General features: G+C 35.6%; 1 protein-coding gene across 8 annotated transcripts in view; it reads left to right on the top strand.

The window, feature by feature from the left end:
* ZMYND11 (zinc finger MYND-type containing 11) overlaps positions 1-19,592 on the top strand; it is a 153,332-nt gene that overhangs the window by 46,681 nt on the left and 87,059 nt on the right. Inside the window, exon 1 of one of the 8 annotated variants that reach the window (XM_078152512.1) lies at positions 626-645. The exons of the other annotated variants lie outside the window; for them this stretch is intronic. The gene's annotated coding sequence lies outside the window, so the exon portion shown is untranslated. Of the gene's footprint in view, positions 1-625; positions 646-19,592 lie in introns of those variants that run through there. 8 annotated transcript variants of the gene reach the window in all.

The following is a 19,592-nucleotide window of genomic DNA, read 5'->3' as shown; positions in this document are numbered from 1 at the left end:
TCCTTATTTGTGAGGTTTATATTTGTTATATTTTTATATATTTGTTATATTTGTGAGCTTTATATTTTAAATTGTTCAGTCAACAAGTAGGACTAGAAGCCTATAATAATCATTGTATGTAAAATAAATTATATTTCTGATTTTATTTTCCTTTTAGGTTTTCTTTTCATTCATTCTTAAACTGTTCTCCATGTTAGAGTTCATTAATGGCCTTGCAATCCATTCTTTCATATATCTCTTATCTCTGCTATATATTTAGTTTATAGTTACTGACAGTATATGAATGACAAATAGTGTGGAAGGGAAAAAAAAACTAATGACAATTTAGGGATGACTGTTAGCATTTTAGCTTGGAGATTACCTGATAAAAGACTTTGTATTTTAAAGGCTTATACAATGTATTCAAATACATGTAAATCACTTGCAAATTGTTTTCTACCCATATTGTTTCATTGTTGCCCTCATCAGATCCCAGTGGATTTCCACTAGGATAGTTCCTCTCATTGGACCTCACTGTGTATTTGGACAGGTTTTTACTTGGATGTGCTCCACCGATGGATAGTTATCCTTTTTTTAAAGATCTCCTGGGATGTAGATTAGGATCAAGTCTGCTCTTACTTGACTTTAAAAGACAGAAAAAAATAGGTAAATTTACACTTTCTCTTTCACTTATGTCTGCTATGTATCATTTTAGAGTTTAGATTTTTTATTTCTTTTATCACTTTGAACACAATATTTTTAAATAGATGCATGGAAGTTTCAATGGCTTACTTAGGAAAATGATTCTGATGGCAGTGCACTTTAATGTATTATTTGTGTTGTTTGGAAGTAGCTGTGACTCCCAAGATTAAATACCTAAAATTAATTCAGATTATTCTCTTATGGTATTATATGCAGAATTATCCATTTACAAAGGGATCTGTTTTTTAAATTTCATTGATCTAAGCAGGAAATATTTTATAATAGATTAGATGTAGATGTGGATAATTTTGTTTTACATTTGTTTAGAATTGACGAATTCAAAGCCTTTATAAGTAAAATAGTTTTTCTCTGAAAAAAACTTGAACATTTATGTAATGAAATATGAGCTTAAGCAAATAAAGTTATTAAAACTATTGTCATTGTGATTTTTACACTGTTTTTGAAACGAACAAAGTTTGTAAAAATGGTTTGAAAACTTTAAGCAGTGATAGTTTATTATTTAGTTCTACTAATGCACAGTGGATTAAAGTAGTTTTTATCGGAAACTTTGACCAATGAATGTTTTAAGGTTATTTCCTATTTCAAATTAATGTGTTTATAAAAGGGAAAAAAGCTACATGGAAATATATGTTAAATGCATTATTTTGTGATTTAAAACAAAATACTAGTTAGCTTTTACTTTAAAGATAGGTAGAACGACAGCATTAAGACAACATATCAAATCTTGGAATGCAGCTACAGCAATCCTGAAGGGAAATTTTATATAACTGGACACACTAACAAAACAGAGAGGGAAAATATTAGTAAGTTCTACTTGTAACTTAATCCCAGAAAATCAGCATTATTAATCTTTAAGCAAATGCCAAAGTAGAAATCTTTTAAAAATGGAAAAAGAAAAGTACTATTGAGTTGACAAATAAAACTATAGTCAAACATTTGACACTTGAATTTTTAAAAAACCAGCAGACTAGATTTTTTAAAACTAGGAATAGCAAATCTCATAAATAGGAAATAGGGAAATAAAACATAAAATATAAAATAGGTAACTCTAAATAACCTAGGCTCAGAAAGGGAAATTGAATAACACAAAGGAACTCCCAAAGGAAAAAAAAATAGATTTTAACATGTAGACAATCTAACACCTAAGGACAAATATCCTTTACGCTACATAAACTGTAAAAATTGAGTAAAAGGATCCTTACTAAACTCCCAAGATGCTGTCTTTACATGATCTATCTCTAATTAAAACATAAAATCCAAAATACACAAGGAATTGACATAAGTGTATGAATCAGAATGATTCCCCAATAGATTGATGAAGATAATCAACAACCATATAACATGTGCCAAATTAATATTAAAAGAAATCCAAATTAAAACAAACTGGAAGAATTATACTTGTAACACTAGCAAAGATGATAAAAGATGTATTGGATGGTGTGCATGTAGTCAAGCATGTTGAAGCTGTAAATTGATCCAACTGTTGTAGAAGACAATTTGGAATTAAGAATGAAAAGTTACTAACTACTGAAACCCTTTCCTCCAGCAGTCCTGTTATTGGATATATTCCCCAGGGAGGTTAATGACAAAATGGACCCATATATACCAAAATGTTCATAGTGCTACTCTACCTAGTTCCAAAAAACTGGAAACAAAGTAAGCTTGTTGTTTGGGGACTAGACATACTAGTCTAGACAAACTGTAGTATATGAATGTAATTTTATACTATTGTATTGAAATGAGAGATGTTGAGAACTCAGAGAAACATGGGAAGACTTGTATAAACTTGTACAAAGCAAACAGATGCAAATAGGTAGATACATCAATGTATGAATGTGTGTGTAAATAGAAAATAAATACAGTACTGTAAATGAGAACAGGACTGAAATTTACCTGAATTCAGATCAAATGCAATGACCAATCTTGGTCTTAGATGACAGAAAATGGAATATTTTCTTCCTGTAGGTAAAGAAGTGGGGAACTATTGGTGTAGACTGTTTCATACTGTCAGATGGTGTCACTTTGTTAGTCAATTTTAACTCCTTTTGTCTTGCAAGTGGTACCTCCCTCTGTATAAGCCTTTTCCCTTCCCATGAATCCCACCTTCTTTAAGAAACCTTCCCCCGTCCTTCTTAACCCTTCCCTCATAATTATTTCCTGTTTACCTTGTATATAGCTTGCTTTGTACGTAGTATTTGTTTGCATATTGTCCGCTCTTTAGATTGTAAGCTCTTTGAGGGCAGGGACTGTCTTTTGCCTCTTGTATCTTCAGTGCTTAGCACAGTGCCTGGCATATAGGGGACCTTAATAAATATTGATTGACTGATTGATTAAATAGCTAAGAACTTATTGGCTCAGATAGAAAGATCTTAACCTCACCAGATAATCACTGGAACTCCTCCAATGAGTAATTTTGGCAAGCATACATCTCCCTGTTTTATCTCTCATTTAATGTTAGTGGATCAATGAGTTGTCAGAGAAGGTTCTTGTATAATTTTGATATTCATGGGAGGTAACTTGTTGAAGAAGAGCCTTTAAGGTAAAGTTTTGCTTTACATGCTCAAATTTATTTTTTTCTGAATGTCAAGAACAAGCTCAGCAATATATTGTAAACTTTGGTTGTTTGTGTGAAGGTAAGGAGGTTGTGGTAGGACAGTCAGGTGGCTAAGTGGATAGATAGAGTACAGTGCTTGAAGTCAAGAGACTCCTCTTCCTGAGTTCAACACCAAGTAGCTGCGTTAACCCTGTTTGCCTCAGTTCCTCATCTGTAAAACGAGAAGGAAATGGCAAAATACTTCAGTACCTTTGCCAAAAGAACCCCAAATGGGTCATGAAGAGTTGGACACGACTGAAATGGTTAATCTCAAGTACTGTTTCCTTCAAGAAATCTTCCTGGGTCCCCCCAGTTGAAAGTGCCCCTATACTCCAAACTCAAAATGTGTATGTATTTTGTGTATGTACTTTACTTGCTGACCTGTCACCCTGTTATCTTTCCTGTCCAAACTAGGCAGTGCTCAAGATTCACATTGTTTATTTTTTAAAAAGTAAAAACTTAAAAGAAAGAAGGCAAAAAAGCTTCGGGGCTTCAAAAAGGAATCTCAGAAAAAAAGTGAGATAAAAGATTACTTACTGTAGTGGGGGTGGAGGATTCAGCAATACAGCTCACTTCTGGAGACCTGACTCTTTGTGGGAGCCCTTCTTTTCAGTACTATGCACTTTCTCCAAGCCTATGCATTCCAACCCTTTGCAAGGCTTGAGTACCAGAGATGTCAAAACACAGTCTTCCTGAGCCTAATTAAAATATAATTGGGAAATATTTAAATAAAAATACAATAGAACATAGAGAGTATTAAGGTGTAGTTTTCTGATTCAATCTGCTGGCCACAGGGATCCTTTTGGTCTTTTTAAAAAAATTTTTTATTAATTTATTTTGATTTATCAACAATCACTTCCATATGCTTTTGAGTTTAAAATTTTTCTCCCCCTTTCTCCTTACCACCCTCCCCAAGATGGCGCACCATCTGATATAGGCTATACGTATACATTCCTATTAAACCTATTTTCACATTAGTGATGTCGTAAGTAAAAATTAGAACCAATAGGAGGAACCACCAGAAAAAAGAAACAAAACTCAACAGAAGAGAAAAAAAAATAGCAATTTGTCCATAGTTCTTTCTTTGGATGTGGATAGTATTTTCCATCACGAGGCCTTTGAAGATGTCTTAGATCCTTGTATTGCTGGGAAGGGTTAAGTTTATCACTATTAGTCATCGCAGAATGTGGCTGTTGTGTACATCTTCTCTTGGTTCTGCTCACTTCACACATCATCAGACCATACAAGCCTTTCCAGGTTTTTCTGAAGTCAGCCTGTTAATCATTTCTTATAGCACAGTAGTATTCCATTACATTCATATACCACAACTTGCTCAACCATTCCCCAATTGATGGGCATCCCCTCAATTTCCAATTCTTTGCCACCACAAAAAGAGCTGCTGTGAATATTTTTGTACATGTGAGTCCTTTTCCCATTTAGGAAATAGCCTAAATATAGGAAATAAAATATATTTAGGATATAGCCCTAGAAGTGCTATTGCTGGGTCAAAGGGTAGGCACATTTTTATAGCCCTTTGGGCATAGTTCCAAATTGCTCTCCAAAATGGTTGGATCATTTCACAACTCCACCAACAATGCATTAGTGTTCCAATTTTCCCACATATTCTCCAACATTTATCATTTTCCTGTTTTGTCATGTTGACCAATCTGATAGGTGTGATGTGGTACTCAGAATTATTTTGATTTGCGTTCCTCTAATCAATAGTGATTTAGAGCATTTTTTCATATGACTATAGATGGCTTTAATTTCTTCATCTGAGAACTGCCTGTTCATATCCTTTGACCTTTTATCAATTGGGGAATGACTTGTATTCTTATAGATTTGACTTCTCTATATATTTTAGAAATGAGACCCTTATCAGAGAGACTAGTTGTAAAAATTCTTTCCCAATTTTCTACCTTCCTTTTAATCTTAGTTGCATTGGCTTTGTTTATGCAAAAACTTTTCAATTTAATATAATCAAAGTTATCCATTTTGCTTTTCATAATGTTCTCTATCTCCTGATTGGTCATGAATTCTTCTCCATAGATCTGATAGGTAAACTATTCCTTGCTCTCCCAGTTTGCTTATAGTATCAGCTTTTATATCTAAATTGTGAACCCATTTTGACTTTATTTTGGTACATGGTGTGAAATTTTGGTCTATGCCTAGATGCTGCCATATTCTTTTCCAGTTTTCCCAGCAGTTCTTTTCAAAGAGTGGGTTCTTATCCCAGAAGCTGGGGTCTTTGGGTTTATCAAATGAAAGATTACTATAGTCATTGACTACTGTTTCTTGCATATTTAACCTATTTCACTGATCCACCACTCTATTTCTTAGCCAGTACCAAGCAGTTTTGATGATTGCTGCTTTATAATATAATTTAAGATCTGGAATAGCTAGGCCACCTTCCTTTGCATTTCTTTTTATTAGTTTGCTTGATATTCTGGATCTTTTGTTCTTCCAAATGAATCTTGTTATTATTTTTTCTAACTCTATAAAATAATTTTTTAGTAGTTTGATTGGTATGGCACTGAATAAGTAAATTAGCTTAGGTAGGATTGTCATTTTTATTATATTAGCTCGGCCTACCCATGAGCAAAACTGATGTTTTTCCAATTATTTAGATCTGACTTTGTGTGAAAAGTGTTTTATAATTGTGTTCATACAGTTCCTGGGTTTGTTTCAAGGGATAGACTCCTAAATATTTTATAATGTCTACAGTAAGTTTAAATGGAATTTCTCTTTCTATCTCTTGCTGTTGGGCTTTGTTGGTAATATATAGAAATGCCAATGATTTATGTGGGTTTATTTTATAGCCTGCAACTTTGCTAAAGTTGTTTACTATTTCAAGTAGTTTTTTACTTGATTCTCTAGGATTCTCTAAGTATATCATCATATCATCTGCAAAGAGTGATAGCTTTGTTTCTTCTTTGCCTATTCTAATACCTTCAATTTCTTTTTCTTCTCTTATTGCTAAAGCTAACGTTTCCAGTACGATATTGGACAACAGCGGTGATAATGGACATCCTTGTTTCACCCCCGATCTTACTGGAAATGCTTCTAGCTTGGGTTTTTTTTTTTTTTGCTTTTAAGTGTCATTTACTCCAATTTTAAAATTTCCTTTTATGTAACTGATACATATTCCCACATAATTCTGATTTGGTTACCTCGGTATGTGACCTGTCTTCTTAGCCACCTGAAATATTTTTTTTCTTTAACCTATGTGAGCGCTGAAATTTGGCAATCACACTTCTGGGCATGACATTCTTGTGTTTTTTTTGTCTCTTGCGGTGACTGATGGATTCTATCAATTGGCATTTTGTCCTGTGGTTCAAATATTTCTGGGAAATTTTTTTTTATCATTTCTTGAAAGATAGTATTTAGTTTTTGATTGTTTCATCGAGCTATTCTGGAGGCTAATGATTCTTAAATTCTGACTCCACAGCCTTTTTTCCAGATCACTTGATTTTGATAGCAGATGTCTCACACATATGATGCTTGCTGAAGGTTTTAGGTAGATACTATTTATTATTTTAAAGAAGACTCCATTTATTCCTATGCCATCTAGTGTTTTTAATAGGAATGAGTGTTGTAGTTTGTCAAAAGCTTTTTCTGCATCTATTGAGGTGATCATATAGTTTCTATTAGTTTTGGTGTTGATATGCTCAGTTATACTGATAGTTTTCCTAATATTGAACCAGCCCTGCATTCCTGGTATAAATCCTACCTGGTCATACTGTATGATTCTTGTGATAAGTTGCTGTAATCTATTTGTTAATATTTTGTTTAAATTTTTTGCATCTATATTCATTAGGGAAATCGGTCTATAATTTTCTTTCTCTGTTTTGACTCTTTCTGGTTTAGGTATCAGCATCATATTTGTATCTTAAAAAGAATTTGGTAAGACTCCTTTTTTACCTGTTTTCCCAAATAGTTTGTATAGTATTGGAATTAATTGTTCTTTAAATGTTTGATAGAATTTACATGTAAATCCATCTGGCCCTGGAGATTTTTTCCTAGGGAGTTCATCAATGGCTTGTTTAATTTCTTTTTCTGAGATGGGGTTATTTAAGTATTTTGCTTCCTCTTCGTTAATTTGGGCAATTTATATTTTTGTAAATATGTATCCATTTCACTAAGATTGTCAAATTTGTTGGCATATAGTTGGGCAAAATAATTCCTAATTATTGTTTTAATTTCCTCTTCCTTGGTGGTAGCTTCACCCTTTTCATTCTTGATACTAGTAATTTGGTTTTCTTCTTTCTTTTTTTAATTAAATTAACCAAAGGTTTATCTATTTTATTGGTTTTTTCATAAAACCAGCTCTTAGTTTTATTTATTAGTTCAATAGTTTTCTTAATTTCAATTTTATAATTTTTCCTTTGGTTTTCAATATTTCTAATTTGGTGTTTAGTTGAGGATTTTTAATTGTTCTTTTTCTAGTTTTTTGTTGTATGCCCAATTCATTAATCTCCTCTTTTTCTATTTTATTTATGTAAGCATTTAGAGATATAAAACTTCCCTAAGAACTGCTTTCCTGCATCCCATAGTTTTGGTATGTTGTCTCATTATTGTCATTCTCTTGAATGAAATTATTGATTGTTTCTATGATTTGTTGTTTGACCCAATCATTTTTTAGGATTATATTATTTGGTTTCCAATTATTTTTTAGTCTATCTTTCCATTGCCCTTTATTACATATATTTTTTATTGCATCATGATTTGAAAAGGATGCATTTAATATTTCTGCCTTTCTGCATTGGATTGTGAGGTTTTTATGCCCTAGTACATGGTCAATTTTTGTGTAAGAGCTCTCTATATCCTTTCTATCCCCATTCAGTTTTCTCCAGAGGTCTATCATACCTAACTTTTCTAATGTTCTATTCACCTCCTTAACTTCTTTCTTGTTTATTTTGTGGTTAGATTATCTAGTGCAGAGAGGGGAGGTTCAGGTCCCCCACTAGTATAGTTTTGCTGTCTATTTCTTCCTGTAACTCCCTGAACTTCTCCTCTGCAAATTTGGATGCTATACCATTTGGTGCATATAGTAAGGATATTACTTCATTGTCTGTAATAGTTTCTTTCCTTATCTCTTTTATCTCTTTTGATAACATCTGTTTTTGCTTTTGCTTTGTCTGAGATCAGGATTGCTACCCCTGCTTTTTTTACTTCAGCTGAAGCATAATATATTCTGCTCCAGCCTTTTACCTTTACCCTGTATGTGTCACTCTTTTTCAAATGTGTTTCCTGTAAACAACATATTGTAGGATTATGGTTTTTAATCCATTCTGCTCCTTTCCGTTTTATGGAGAGTTCATCCCATTCACATTCACAGTTATGATTACTATCTGTGTCTTTTTCTCCATCCTTTTCCCCCCGTTTTTGCTTTTCTTTCTCCTTTTTCCTTTCCCCCTTCACTAGTGTTTTGCTTTTGACCACTGCCTCCTTCAGTCCCTCCTCCCTTTATTATCCCTTTCCCTTTTCTTCCCCTTTACTTATTCTTCTTCCCCCTTCTTCCCCCTCCCTTTTCTTTCCCCTTTTCCCTCCTACTGCCTATAGGGCAAGTTAGATTTCTATACCTAACTGATATGTTATGCCCTTCTTGAGCCAAATCTGATGAGAGTAAGGTTCAAACAATGCTCCCCCCTCCCTTCTTTCCCTCTGCTGTAATAGGATTTTGTGTCTTTTCCTGTAATGTAATTTACCCTTGTCTGCCTCCTCCTTTCTCAGTACATTTTCTAAGATCAGATTGATCCACTTATTTGGATCCATTTAACCCACTTGATTAGATTTTTTTTTATCATTACATCAAAGTCAACTAATATCCACCCCTTTATGTATACTCCTTTAACATGGTGTAATAACAATACAGTTCTCAAGTTGCAAGTCATATTCCCTTGTAGGGGTTTAAACAGCCCTTATTAACAACATATTGTATCTTTCTGTCCCATTTACCTTTTTAAGTCTTCTTGAGTCCTGTACTTGAAGATCAAATTTTTTGTTGAGCTCTGGTCTTTTTATCAGGAAAGTTTGGAAGTCCCTATTTGTTGAATATCCATCTCCTTGAAAAATGATGCTCATTTTTGCTGGGTATTTGATCCTTGGCTGCATTCCAAGCTCCTTTGCCTTACAGAATATCATGTTCCACCCTGCTGGTCTTTTAATGTAGAAGCTGCAAGGTCCTGTGTAATCCTGACTGTGGTTCCATGATATTTAAATTGTTTCTTTCTGGCTGCTTGCAGCACCTTCTCTTTCATCTGGTAATTTTGGAATTTTGCTATTATATTCCTTGGCATTTCAATTTGGGATCTCTTTCAGGTGTGATTGGTGATTCTTTCTATGGTTATTTTCCTTCTGGTTCTAGGACTTCAGGGCAGTTTTCCTTTATGATTTCCTGAAAGATACTGTCCAGGCTCTTTTTTTCATGATTTTCAGGTAGTCCAATAATTTTTAAATTGTCTCTCCTGGTCGATTTTCCAGGTCGTTGTTTTACCATGAGGTATTTTACATTTTCATCTATTTTTTCATTTTTTTGTTTCTGTTTGACTGATTCTTGCTCTCTCATAGAGACATTAGTTTCCATTTGTCCAATTCTAGTTTTTAACAGATTGTTTTCTTCTGTTAGTTTTGTACTTCCTTCTTCTTGGCCAATTGTGTTTTTTAGGGACTTGTTTTTCTTCAGTGTACTTTTTTTCCAGTTGGCCAATTGTGTTTTTTAGGGACTTGTTTTCTTCAGTGTACTTTTTCTCCAATTGGCCAATTGTATTTTTTAAGGACTCCTCTACCTCTCTCATTTGACTTTTAAAATCCTTCTTGAGCTCTTCTAAGAAGGCTTTTTGGTCTTCAGACCAGTTCGTATTCCCTTTTGAGGCTGTGGATGTGGGTTTGTTGACAATGTTGTCCTCTTCAGAATTTCTGTCTTGATCTTCACTCTTCATATAATATGAATGTTTCTTTTTCCTCAGTGGTGTTTCTTTATTCCCTGACCTTCAAAGAGATCAAGCTCTCCTGCTGGGGAACAGAGGACACTGACCCAAGCTTCTTGTGTTGGGAGCCTAGGTCTTGGTCACTGGCTTCGGGTGCTGGGCCTCTGATGTTCGCAGTTGGAGGCTGTAGGGTTCTAGCAACATACCTGGTGTTGGGCTGGAATCAGCAAGGCTGGAACTTTTGGGTAGCTGAAGGTTGCCTGCTTTTCCTTTCCTTTCACTTTCTTCAGCTACTTTCAGATGGATGTTGCTGGGTGTTTATCTGCCTGGGGCCATTTGTAGTGCTGCTTCCCTTATTTTTGCTGAGGCACTGGGAGACCCATTTGCTGTAGAATGCTGAGGCACCAGTATCTCCTCCTGGTATGCTAAAGTGAGGCTTTCCACAAACTGGCTGAGGCTCCTCCCATTCTGTACTGCTCCCCTTCTCCCGGGGCAAGAGGGGCCTTTTCTGTTAATCCTTCAAGCTGCCTGGGCTACAGCACTGCTGCTCCCTGTCTTCTGGTTCAGCTGTTCTAGAGTTTTTCCTGGGGCATTATTTTCTGGTCTTGCAGAGGTTCATAGGGGAGGGTGAGAGTGACTACCTTTTTATTCAGCCATCTTGGCTCCTGGAAGCAGAAATGTCTCCTTTTGGTCTTTAGGTACTGTTGAATGGCACTTGTTTTTATTTGAGTTTTATTCTCCTTCTCTACTTGTCTGGTTATGAGCTGGGTTCCTCATCTAGTCTGATTTTGGCATGAACTGACTTGTAAAGGTCACCTGTAGGAATTTGCTCTCTTTCTTATTCACTTAAGGTATCTTTAAGGTTATTTTAACCTTTCTTATCAATCTCTTTGATGTGATTAGATCCTGAGCTTGAGGCACTGAGGGGTTAAATGATTAATCTAGGCAGCAGAGATCAGACTTAACCTACTTACCCTCACTCTAAGGCCAGCTTTTTTATCTGTCCCTCCGTGCTGCCTCTCAGCTAAGTATTTTAGATGGATTTGAGAAAAGGAAACTCTAAAAGGAAAAATTGGTAATAATATAATCAGATTATCAGTTGACAGATATTTACTATGCTGTGTGCTAAGTATTTTATTTATGTATTACTTTTTTAATATAAATTTATTTATTTTTAGTTTTCAACATTTATTCCACAAGATTTTGAGTTCCAAATTTTCACCCCATGTCATTCCCCCCCCCAAGATGGCATGCATTCTAAATACCCCTTCCCCTAGTCTGCCCTGTCTTCTATCTTCCCCCCCTCCCCGTCCCCTTTGCCTTCTATTTTCCTGAAGGGCAGGATAGACTTTTTTTACCCCATTTCCTCTATTTCTTATTTCCCAGTTGCATGTGAAAGCATTTTTTTAAAACATGTGGTTTTTAAAACTTTGAGTTCCAAATTTTCTCCCTTCCTCCCTCCCTTCCCACCCTCATTGAAAAGGCGAGCAACTCAATATAGGTTATACATGTGCAGTTATGCAAAACACGTCCACAGTAGACATGTTGTAAAAAACTAACTCTATTTCCCTTAATCCTATCCTGTCCCCCTATTTATTCTATTCTTTCTTTTGCCCCATCCCTCCTCAGAAGTGTTTGCTTCTGATTACCTCCTTTCCCAATCTGCCCTTCTCTCTATCATCCCCCTGCTCTCTTGTCCCCCCCCCCATTTTCCTGTAGGGTGAGACAGATTTCCATACCCAATTGAATGTGTGTGTTATTCTTCCTTAAGCCAAATCTTATGAGAATAAGATTCACTCATTCCCTCTCACCTTCCCCCGTTTCCCCTCCATTGTAAGAGCCTTTTCTTTTCTGTTTTTTTGTGACATAATTTACCCTGTTCTACCTCTCCTTTCCTTCTTCTCCTAGTATAATCCTCTCCCATCCCTTAATTTTATTCTCCAGATATGACCCCTTAATCTTCACACCCAGTGCCCTCTATCTATCTATCTATCTATACATCTATACATACATATAATTTCGCCCCCTCTAACTGCCCTAATACTGACAAAGGTCTCATAAGTTATAAATATCATCTTTCTATGCAGGAATGTAAACAGTTCAAACTTAATAAGTCTCTTTTGATTTCTCTTTCCTGTTTACCTCTTCATATTCCACTTGAGTCTTGTATTTGAAAGTCATATTTTCTATTAAGTTCATCAAGAATGCTTGAAAGTCCTCTATTTCACTGAGTGACCATTTTTCCCCTGAAGGATTATACTCAGTTTTGCTGGGTAGGTGATTCTTGGTTGTAATCCTATCTCTTTTGCCCTCTGGAATATTATATTCCATGCCCTGTGGTCCTTTAATGTAGAAGCTGCTAAATCTTGTGTTATCCTGATTGTGTTTACACAATACTTGAATTGTTTCTTTCTAGCAGCTTGTAATATTTTCTCCTTAACCTGGGAACTCTGGAATTTGGCTACAATATTCCTAGGCATTTTCTTTTGGGGATCTCTTTCAGGAGGAGATCAGTGGATTCTTTCAATTTCTATTTTGCCCTCTGCTTCTACAGTATCAGGGCAGTTTTCCTTGATAGTTTCTTGAAAGATGATGTCCAGGCTCTTTTTTTGATCATGGCTTTCAGATAGTCCAATAATTTTTAAATTCTCTCTCCTGGATCTGTTTTCCAGGTCAGTTGTTTTTCTAATGAGATATTTCACATTGTCTTCTATTTTTTCGTTCTGTTGGATTTTTTTTACAGTGTCTTGATTTCTCATAAAGTCACTGGTTTCCAATTGCTCTATTCTAATTTTTAAGGAAGTATTTTCTTCAGTAGTCTTTTGGACTTCCTTTTCCATTTGGCCAATTTTTCTTTTTAGGGCATTCTTCTCCTCATTGGCTTTTTGGAGCTCTCTCGCCATTTGGGTTAGGCTATCTTTTAAGGCGTTATTTTCTTCAGTATTTTTTTGGGTCTCCTTTAGCAAGCTGTTGACTTGTTTTTCGTGATTTTCTTGCATCACTCTCATTTCTCTTCCCAGTTTTTCCTCTGCTACTCTTAATTGCTTCTCAAAATCCCTTTTGAGCTCTTCCAAGGCCTGGGACTGGTTCATATTTTTCTTGGAGGCTTTGGATGTAGGAGCTTTGACTTTGTTGTCTTCTTCTGGTTGTATGTTTTGATCTTCATTGTCACCAAAGTAAGATAATATAGTCTGACTCTTTTTGCACTGCTTGCTCATGATCCTGGCCAATTACTTGAATTTTAAACTTTTGTTAAGGTAAGAGTCTGCTTCCAGTGTGGAGAATGTAGTGTCCCAAGCTTCAGGGGTTTGTACAGCTGTTTTCAGAGACATTTGTAGGGATCTATAAATTTTCAGTTCTTCCAAGGTGGTATGATAAGGGGCGAGATGTTTACTCCTTTCCTGGCCTGTGCTCTGGTATATTAGTGACCACAAGCACTTCTTTCTGTCCTGGAACTGTGAAGACAGTGGCTTTCTATAGCCACTACAAGCTGCACCACACCAGCACTCCTCCTCACCCCAGCACCACCACCCAGAACTGTGACCGAGATCCAAAGCAAGAGATTCCTGCTTCAGCACTGGCAAAGAGGTCCCAGCAATCACCCTCTGATCAGCCACTTGATTCACCCTTGGTCTGTGGGCGGGAAGCTCAGGACACAGCCACCGCCCCAGGGCCAGTGCTCTGTGCTCTGGAACTGCTCTGAGACCTAGCTCCTCTCTCGCAGCAGAAACAGACTTTTCCCACTGACCTTCTAAGTTAATCGTCTTTGGTGTTCCTGGGTTGAGAAATCTGGAAACCACCACAGCTGCCCACAGTTCAGTCCTCTGAGGCCCGTTCCAGGTTCACTGTGGCCTGAGCCCCAACGCCGCACTGTGCTTCTCTCCCCGCCCAGTGCAATGTACCTTTCCTATCAGTCATCCAGATTGTCTTGGGCTGAAAATTTGCTTCACTCTGTCTTTTTGTAAGTTTTGCTGCTTTAGAATTTGTTTAGAGCCGTTTTTTTATAGGTATTTGGAGGGGTTTGGGGGAGAAGCAAGTTACTGTTTTCACTCTGCCATCTTGACTCCGCTTCTGTGTGGTAAGCATTGTGTTTGAAACTGAGGATACAGAGATACAAAGGAAACATTGCCTACCCTCAAGGAGCTTAGATTCTATTGTTGGAAACAACTTGTATACAGATAAATACCTAGAAGGTAGATACAAAGTAATTTGGGAGGGAGCACTAGCAGCATGTGAAGGATAGATAATGTTGCAAGTAGTGCTTGAGTTGAGTTTTGAAGGAAGTTGTTGGGTATAAATGATGGGTATGAGAAGCAAGTGTCCAGTTATATGGAACCAGCCTTTGCTGGTTTGCAAAAGCTGGGAGAAAGCAGAAGGGATATGCTACATGAGTAAAAGCATTTTGGCCAGTTTGGTTGAACTACGGGTTGTGTGTATGTGAAGGGGAGCAGTACGTATTAACCCTGGAAAAGTAGATTGGGGCAGGTTGTGAGGGGCTTTAAGTGACAGAGAAGTTTATATTTGATCCTAGAGTTAATAGGGAGTTGCTGGATGATACTTAGCAGAGGAGTGACATGGTCAGACTTCTTCCTCTGTACCAAGAATATTTGTTAGCTGTGTGGAGGCATGGGGTTAAAGAGGGGAGACATTGGAGGCAAGAAGACATTCTATAAGTAATTAATTAATTACAAATGTGTCAGGCACTGTGTTAGTAGTCTCTGGGGATACAAATATAAAGGGTAAAAGTCATTTTTTGCAAGGATCTTACATTCTAGAGGGGGAGACAACAGAATAAATGTGAAGAAAACAAATACTAAGTAGTTAAGAACAAGGTAGTTTGAGAGGGAGATTAGGAATAAATAGTTTTAAACTGAGACTTAAAGTAATAAAAAGAATTCAATCAATCAAGCGAAAGTGAGCATGCTTTCCGGCTATGGAAAATGGCTGAGAGACAGGGGCCAGGAGAGTCATGTGTGAGGAATAGAAAGGTCACTTTGGGTAGACTGCAGAGTGTTACAGGAGAGAAATAGAAGTGAAAGCAAGGCAAGGCTGTAAAGGATTTTAAAAGTTAAATGAAGTTTATATTTTAATCTAGAGCCCATAGAGAGCCTCTAGAGTTTATTGAGTAAGAGAATGTGATGTGTCATTTTTTTAAGATATTATAGAAGAAGTTACAATTTTGAGAAATTGAATGTTATAAATGTACATGGGTAGAATGATCATTTTAAATCTAACATGTTTTGCACTTCTCAAATTAAATCTTTCTCAATGATTCTTTTACGTCATCATCCACACAAGGTTGGAAAACATGTTGAATATGCTTCTGAAGTTTTCTTTCTAGAGCTCTGTTTCAGGATTGGGATGCTTACTTTTTAAAACTAAAATAAGGTTAAAGAGGAAATACAGATGACTCTATTTTATTTTTAGTCCCGATTTGGTATGAAAGGTAACACAGTTGTGCCTTGCTTTGTATATTTTTGTAAAACTGAAAAGTTGCCTGTAAATCATTTTTAAAATAAAATATTTTCTGACAGTTCATATTATAATTATACATATATATATATTCCCAGGAGGAAAAAAATTGTCCTAAGCTGCAATAAAAATCACAAGGGAAATGAGCCCTTTTAATGTACCTATCCAAAGAAAACTATCATTTAAGATACAATAATAATATTCTAACTTGTCTTGCATTTGGCTGTTTCCAGCCTTAAAATAATAAGATAAAGCATTTTGGAAAAATACAAGGAATCTGCATTTGGGATAATTCTAAGTATTTTCAGGGCTGCCTCACTTTCCCAAGGGGGAAAAAAACCAAAGTTGCATCTTACTAACATTTACTTAAATTTATGGGTCTGTGATGCTTTGATTGTGGAAATACTTCCACCAGTATTGCATCTTGCAACTTTTGTTGTTCACTCATATCCAAGTCTTCGTGACTCCACTTGGGGTTTTCTTGGCAAAGATATTGGAGTGGTTTGCCATTTCTTTCTGGAAACTGAGGCAAACAGGATTAAGTGACTTGCTTAGGTTACACATTTAAGTGTCTGAGGCCAGATTTGAACTCAAGATGAGTCTTCCTGACTCTCTATCCACTATGCCACTTAGCTTGCCCATCTTGCAACATTTTTATGCCTTAGTAGATAATCTTTAGAACACAAGATTGTAGAATGTTGGAGGCCATTTGTTTAAATTTATTTCTAAAGAAGAATCCTTTTAACAGCATACTACCACGTTATTGATACTTTCCTGGACTTCCAGACTAAGAAGAATCCTACTACCCCTCCTACAGGAGTCCTTTCAACTTTTGCATAGTTATAAGTGTCAGGAAGTTTAAATTTTCTTATTTGTCATTTCTACCCATTGCATCTCATTTTGCCCTCTGGCAGCAAGTAGTGCAGGTCTAATTTCTTTTCCATATGATAGATCTTCAAATATTTGCAGACTTCATGTTCTAAGTCTCCTCTTCTTCAGGCTAAATAAATGTTCTCTGTTCCTTTAACCAAATATCATATGATATGAGCTCAAGGCCCTTCATCACCTTTACCATCTTCTGGACAGTGTCTTTCCTAAAATGTGGATTAAGAACCTAACAAAAATACTCAAGATGTAGTATGACAAGGTACGTCATGGTTATTACTTCCTGATTGTCCTGGTAGCTGTCATATCACATCTTTAGAATAAATATTAATTTCATTTTTGACTAAATAAAATTAGAATATAAAGTATTTGCTCATTAATTCATTTCTTCCTACATGAGCAAATGAGCAAATACTTTATACAACTGTATACTATTTTAATGAATGAATGGGGGGGGGTGGGAAATGAAGTCCTTACTGCATGCTGAGCACTGTGCTAAAACTCAGGGATACAGATACAAAAGCAAAAGTAGTCCCTGCCTTCTTAAGAAACATATATTCTTTTCCCCACCACTCAATAGTATTTTATTTTTTCCACAATTACATGTAAAGATAGTTTTCAAGATTCACTTTTATATGATTCTGATTTCCAAATTTTTCTCCCTCCTTTCCTCCTAACCTCCCTCCCAAGACAGCAAGCAATCTGGTACAGGTTATACATGTACAGTCATGTTAAATATATTTCCACTTCAGTCATGTTGTGAAAGAAGAATCAGAACAAAAGGGAAAAACCACAAGAAAGAAAAAACAAAAAATAACCAAAATAAGTGAAAATAGTATGATTTGATCTACATTCGGACTCCATAGTTCTTTCTCTGGATGTGGATAGCATTAGGAATATATATTCTTAATGGGAAGGGAGAGAGATATTTTGTTTTGGAAATTACTGGAATGGCATGTAGCACCAGAGCATATGTGGATTCATATGACAGTAACAATGACAAAATTGGTTTAATTATGGTTTCAGAACTAGAAGGAGTGGGGATGGGAGAGAGTACATAAGAAATGGCATGGGTAGGTGGAGGGTGGTTAAAGCCCAGCCAAAATGTAGTGGGTAACTGAGGCAACCAGCAAATCTGGGCAGTGAGGCTCCAATATAGGAGATGAAGGGATAAAAGAGTTAAGTACTTAAGAACATATGGCATGATAGCTGGTGAAGCGATTTCCAGAAGTTGAAATGAAGCATAGCTGGAGCTGATCTTAAGTGTAGTAGGCAACTGACAAAACACCAATCAGAATTTTAATAAACTCAGTATATAAAATCAAATACAGGAAATGGTTATTAGAGAATTTTTTGGATCACAAAAGTTTTATTTGCTTTACAGATGGGTACCTAATGATATCACAAACTAACAGACTGCATCATTATTCTCTTTTTCTACTCAAGTACATCCGCTGCTTTGTTTAAACCAGCACCCAAGCTGCCCCCTCTGTGTACTATATGCTATATCTGAATCTGATGCTATCCAAATTGTGCCTATTCTTCAAGACCCAGCTTGTCTCACTTTTTTCTTGAAGATTTTTTCCTTTTTTAAATATGTATTTATTTATTTATTTATTACTCCAATTACATATAAAAACAATTAACATTTTTTAAAATTTTGAGTTCCAAATTCTGTCCTCCCTCCATTCTTTCCCTCCCCGCTCATTGAGAAGGTGAGCAGTTTGCAAAATGTTTCCATATTAGTCATATTGGAAAGAAAACTGACAAAAAAAAAGTATGCTTTAATCAGCTTTCAGACTCCATTAGTTCTGAAGACTTTTTCAGGGTGATTTCTTCTTTATCTTAAATCTTGTATAAGAAGGTCTTTATATCTAATTGTCCTTTGATGATCTTGCAGTTCTTAAGTTTTGCCTTCTCAACTAGGGTATAAATCTTAGAAGGCAGGGATCACTTTGACTCACTCTTTTATTTATTTGTTTGTTTGTTTATTGTGTGCCCCTCAGCACCTAGTCCAGTGCAGTGATGGGCACCTATATAAATACTTGTTGGTGAAACATAAGGTTATTCTGGAGATATACTCATTTAAAATTACAGCTGTCCCCAAGTGAAGTGGATTGCTTCTGTACATCTTCAAGTAGAGAAGTAGAGACAAGACCATATGTCAGGCAATGTTGAAAGGGCTTCATTTTCCACATTGTAAAATGATGAGGGGTAGGAGGGGAGCTAGATGGGTGGAGAGGTTTGACTAAATTCTCTGCCTTTGTAAAAAATTAATAGTTTATGAATTGAAATAAATTACCTTTAAGTCCTCTTCCAACTCTACAGTTCTTTTATTCTTTCCTGAAAAATATAATAAAAAGGCAAATACTGCATTAAAAGTGATTACCTAAAATGAATTTTGAGGTATTTAGTACCTTGCTTATTTAAAATAATAGAAATTTAATTTAAAATAATAAAATAATGATGCCCATGTTTTACAGTGTCCTGTATAAAAAAAAAGGAATCATCTAAAATGTTTTGTTATTTCAATACATTGGTGTGATCACACTTAGCACAGATTTTAATATTTCTGTGACTTTTGAGTTATCATAAAAAAATTTATTCACTTATGACCAACTGATCTTGAGTTTCAGTAAGGTGGTGCTCATATTATAGACATCTAATGTGTAATTAGACCAGTACTCAAAGCCTTACCAGGTGCATAATATCTTCCAGAAGTATCAACTCCATTGTTACAGTCTTTGAGGATCCATGGTCTTCTCTACTCTAGAATGAGAGATGAGAATAATGTTTTATTGGAAAATGTTCCTTTCGGTAGAAAATTGATTTCACAATTTAGTCTCATTTTCAAATAATTGGAACTTCTTTATAAATTTGATTATGTAGATAAAAACTAGAACTAAGACCTTCCTCTAAAACTTATTTCACATTGTAATAATTAACGAAAATACCTGTATCTGGTCTGTTGTCATGGTCTGTTGATTTAACCTTTGCAATATGCCTAGATT

Source organism: Phascolarctos cinereus, unplaced genomic scaffold (genome assembly GCF_003287225.1).
Source record: "Phascolarctos cinereus isolate Bilbo 61053 unplaced genomic scaffold, phaCin_HiC Scaffold_1;HRSCAF=81, whole genome shotgun sequence".
Taxonomy (NCBI): Eukaryota; Metazoa; Chordata; class Mammalia; order Diprotodontia; family Phascolarctidae; genus Phascolarctos; species Phascolarctos cinereus.
The sequence above is the reverse complement of the archived record's forward strand: the minus strand, read 5'-3'. Positions and strand labels throughout refer to the sequence as shown.